The sequence below is a fragment of the Grammomys surdaster genome, unplaced genomic scaffold (genome assembly GCF_004785775.1).
Source record: "Grammomys surdaster isolate TR1022 unplaced genomic scaffold, NIH_TR_1.0 228, whole genome shotgun sequence".
Classification (NCBI taxonomy): domain Eukaryota; kingdom Metazoa; phylum Chordata; class Mammalia; order Rodentia; family Muridae; genus Grammomys; species Grammomys surdaster.
The window spans coordinates 827,119-832,607 of record NW_021604673.1 but is presented as its reverse complement, the minus strand read 5'-3'; positions in this window follow the sequence as shown (position 1 = coordinate 832,607).

Genomic DNA, 5,489 nt, shown 5'->3' with positions numbered 1-5,489 from the left:
AGGAAGGAAGGAAGGAAGGAAGGAAGGAAGGAAGGAAGGAAGGAAGGGCCTCCAAAGATCCAGCTGTAAGTCCTTTTCTTAATTAGTGATTTTTGGGGAAGGACCCAACCCATTGTAAGTGGTGCCATCCAAGCCATGAAGAGCAAGCCAGTAAGCAGCACCCTTCCATGGCTTCTGCATCAGCTCCTGCCTCTAGGTTCCTGCCTTGTCTGAGTTCCTGTTCTGGCTTCCTTCAATGATGAACAGTGGTATAAAAGTATATATCAAATAAACCTTTTCCTCCCTGACTTGCTTTGCTCATGGTGTTTTATCACAATAATAGAAACCCAAACTAAGGCATGGGCATATACACCATTGTATCTAGCTTCTAGTATACACTCATGAGAATGAAAGTTTAGGATTCATAAGACCTGTATACAGAGAAGTTTTCTTCCACAGCTGTCTAAACCTACAAGCAAGTCAGACACCCTTCCACAGGGTGTAGTCCGTTCATAAAGCAGGGGCACCAAGGAACAAAGTCCTGACCCATGTAACAATATGATGAATCTCAAGTACAAGTGCTACTGAAAAAAGCTAGACTTGAATCCTACCTTGGTACACTCCTCTAGCACTTGGAAGGTAGAGGCAGGAGGATTAGAAAGTCAGGGCTATCCTTGGCAATAAGATCAGCCTGAGCAACATGAGACTCTGTCTCAAAAACATAGAAAAGCTGAACATGCAATGTCTGTAGTTCAAGCACTTGAGAGGAAGATAGGAGGGAAGAGAAAGGAAAAACAGGCAGTATGGTAGTCTCTTTTGCACTTAGGCAACAGGCTGTAAGTTACTGGATCAGGACCCCATTTGGTATTTTTTAGGGCTACTCTAACAAAGTATCACAAACGCGGTGACTTAAGACACCATTCATATATTCTTTCAAGGTTCTTCAAGCTCAAAGTTCAAACTGGAGATGTCAAAAGGTCATCATGCATCTGAAGGCTCTCTGTGTTGATCTGTAACCAAACACAATGGATTTGCATTTTGCTGAGTGGAAAGTGAACACAAGCACAGCCAAGGCACACAAAAGAAAGATGCATTGCGTGCATCAAGTAAAGAGTTCCAGGAGTTATTTCCAAAGCAATGCGGCTGTTCAATCAAAGCAAGAGTCAGAGTATCTTTCCAGAAATCTACCTGGGTACTTTACAATACACGAAAACATGGTAGGAAGGGACAAATTCCTGAGAATGATCAATTTTTAAGGTTATAGTTGCAAGAGATATATTATATGCTTCTTTTCTATCAAATAGTATAAAGCTTGTGTTTGAGACAAGGAATTCAAATATTTTATCTCCCCTACCTTGTAATACTTTTATAAAAATATTGTACTCCCCCACCACCACGCAGTAAAACCTTTGTTTACACAAAGGCCCCTTACTATATTCCATGAACCTGCTGGCCTAGAGCAGTATGACTCTTTCCCCTCCCTCCTTCACTTTCTGTACACCAATTCTTTTTAGGCTAACCAATTAAATTAAGGCTGTGAGGCCAGACCCCAGCCAATGGGGGAAAAGGCAACTACCACTTGAGATAGAATGAAAGCTAAATGCACTTTCTGTCCCTGTGTGTTTGCTCTTCTGAGCACAGATTCTTGATCAAGAGAAAATTTTGCCTTGTCCAGGCACTTCAATAGGCATAATGATCTCTTTATTTGCAACGCTAAACTTATTTCTAACATGGTTCATGAAGAAAAGATTGCAGGCATGTATTTGGGCAATACTTAGCTAAAATTCATGTAGCATAGTGTTCTAAAGGTTGAAATGTTAGGCAAGAATACCTTTGGCTATGCTTGGCTTCCCTCATCAAGATGGGTGACAGGACCACCTCTGGGCATACCCAGTTTCTTTCATAAAGATGGCTGACAGGATGCCTCTGGCGTGCTCAGCTCTCTCCAGATAATTTTAGCTGAAAAAGGGAAGAGGATACTTTGAAACCATGTTAACACAGGACTTTACTCCTAAAAATACTTGCCCCAATTAGCAGAAAAACACATGGGGTTTTAAGCCTCTTCCAGGTTCCAAGGGTAGCTAGCAGTCCTTGGTGTTTCCTAGTTTATAGCTACATCATTCCTATCAGCTGTCATCACAAAGTTCTATATACAGATTCATATATCTATGTATCATGCACCCATCCATCCATCTAAATCTTCCTCTCCTTTCTCTTTTCACTTATAAAGCCAGTAGTTGCTTGATTTAGGGCCCACTCCTACCCACATAATCTCATCTTAATTTGATCACATAAGCCAAGCTGAGGAGCTGGCTCAGTGGATAAAGATTGCTGTGAAGCATGAGGATCTGAATCCAGATCCCCAGCACCTATGTAAAAATGCTGGCTATGGTCAGGTGCATCTGTATCTGTAATCTTAGCAGTGGGATTTAGACAGGAGGATCCTTAGACTATATTCTGCAGCGAGGTTTGCCAAATAGGTAAGCATCAGGTCCCGTGATAGACTGTGCTTCAAAAAATAAGGAGGAAAATGAAATGTTTGAGTATGGCACCTGAAGTCCCCATCTGGCCTCCTCATGCATACATATGTTCATGTGTTAACACACAAATGTGTACAAATGCACACACAAGAGATATAAAAATTGTAATAGTAAGCAGCACTCACTTATAATGTACCCTGAACACAATCTATTTTAGTTATGAGCCTAGCTTTTAACAGCTGAGCCATGTCTCTAGCCCACCAAATATAATCTAAATAAATGTGGACGGAAATACCAAATTGTGTATAAACAGTAATCAGAAATAAATCATCTTCAAGGCCTAAAAATCACAAAATCATTTAAAATGCCTGTTCTTATGCTTCTGAATCATGAGGCTCTAATGATTAGCACCTCGTTCCTTTAAAAAGCCAAATTAGGACAAGTCCATGCTGTGCTGCATCCAACCACTGAACTCAGCCAGACTTTGCACATCTTCCTTCAGGGTCTAGCTAGGTGACTCTCCCAGACTTCCCTGTACATGCCTTCTCCCCAACCCTCGAAATCAAGCCTGAAGCTCACATCCAGTGCTGCTGTCTAGTCTGGCCTCTCCTGCCTACACAGCCAAAACACTCCCCCTACCTATGCACCAAAACCCAGCCATATCTACCCCTACACTACAGGCTTAGACTTAGAAGCCTGTCCTGTACACCAACCAAGTTTGCTCTGTACACTTTACTTCATTCCACATGACCCATTTCAAACCTCTATACCCAACCCATTCATTCATCCTTTCTTCTGTCTCAATTTGCTCTGTCAATAACAAACTCAGAACTAACAAAAGAAATCCACACACCTAGATCTCAATACCACAAAAAAATACCAACGATATGAATAATTAAGCCAGTATCTTCTCTTCAAATCTGTTGATGAATCTACTTCTACAGAAATGTTTGCTCATGACAATTACCTACATGAACCCCAGGCTATAGAATTTAAAAGGAATAAACATAATCTTCATCAGAGAATTCAAGGAGTTGACACACAGAACTTACCAAGAACAAACTCCTGAGTAATGCCCAAGAAAATACAAACACAGGCTGATGGAAGGGACAAAAACAATCCAGGATTTGAGAACGGAATTCAATAAAGAGAAACATTGAAGAGGACTCAAACTGAAATGAAGATAGAATTAAAAAAAAAAACCAGTATCCCAACTAGAAAACTCAAAGGAAAGTCTCACAAATAAAAAGAATCAAGCAGAAGATTATCAGGACTTGAAGATGATGGAAAGGATCTAGACCAAATAAGCAAAGAATATTTTTTAAAAATCTTTACAGAAAAACTTTAAAATGCAGGAAATAAAGATACAGGGAATGTGGGACATGGTGAAAAGATCAAAGCTTCAAATTATAGGCAGAGATGAGAGAGAAGAAACCAAAGTCAGTGTCAAAGAGTAGCTCTTCAACAGGATCATAGAAGAAAAACTTCCCTAACCTAAAGAAAGGCACTCAGATACAAGAAGCACATAGATCATCAAGTGTACAAGCCCAGAAAAGAACATCCCTAGAACATATCATTAAAAAAAAAACAATAAGAATACATAACCAAGAAAGTGTGTTGAAAGCTGCAATAGAAAAATAAGTCAAACTATCTTTATTTCCAGATGACATAATATTATTCATTAGAAAACTTCTAAACACAATAAACAAATTCAGCAATGTAGCAGGATATGGAATTGACTTGCACAAATCAATAGCTTTTCTATACACCACCAACAAACAAAAAACCAAGGAGATCATGGATACACTCCCACTCACAATAGCCTCAAAGAAAATAAAAATATCTAAGATAAACCTAATCAGGGACGTGAAGAACCTCTCCAATGAAAACATTAATCCTTGAAGAAAGAGATAAGGGCACTAGAAAATAGAAATACGTGCCATAGTCATGGGATTGATAGAATCAACATTGTGAAAATAACCATTTTGCTGAAAGCTATTTACAAATTCAATGCAATCCTAATTAAAATCTACATCTCATTCATCACATAAGTAGAAAAAAAAACTATCCTCACATTCATATGGAACCACAAAATGCTCAAGATACCCAAAACAATCCTGACCAAGAAGAACAATGCTAGAGGGATTGCAATTCCAGATCTTAAGCTATGTTGCAGAGCCACGGTAATAAAAACAATATAGTTCAGTCACAAAAACAGAAATGTAATCCAGTGGAATAAAATCAAATAGGTGAGAAATATATAATTAAGAGTCTGATGTTTAGGGTGATGAGTGAGGACATTCACCTCCTTTAATGTAGGAAGAGGGAAAGTCAGTGGGATAAGTCCTCTGAGGATCCTGCCAGGATGGATTAGGGGCCCAGAAAAACTACTCAGTGTACCCCAAGGCATTTCTCTTTTGTCTTCTCTTTCTCCCCTTTACCTTCCTCTCTGCCTTCCCTTCTTTTGCTATGTAGTTCAGAATAACCTTGACCTCCTGCTTGGGCTCCTGAATGTTCAGATTATAGGTGTGTGTCACAATGTCTGTTTTTGTGTGGTGCTGTGGATAAAACCCAGTGCTTTATAGATAATAGGCAAATATTATGCCACTGGGCTATAGTGCCAACCCCTAAGATTTAATTTTAAACTAAGTTTTAAAGAGTTAGTTTAGCAGGTATAGGTTCAGCAGTGAACCTTTTAGAACTTTTGTATTAGACCTAGAAATTGGAATGCTGTGTGGGGCTCTGACACTTGAAGATTTTGTGGGTCATGCAATTTATTCAATAATGTAAGCCATCTGAGATCAAGATTTTCTCTTTATAAATAGGAAAGCTGCTATGGTTTGGAAAAGGCCCAAAGGAATACTTGGCTTAGTGGCCAGCCTATTAGGAAGGGGTGGGGACTTTAAGAGATGTGGCCTAGTGGGGTAAAGTTGTACCACTGGAGAGGGTCCTTGAAGGGAAATATTAAAATTCAGGTACACACCTCTTCTCTTCTCTTCTCTTCTCTTCTCTTCTCTTCTCTTCTCTTCT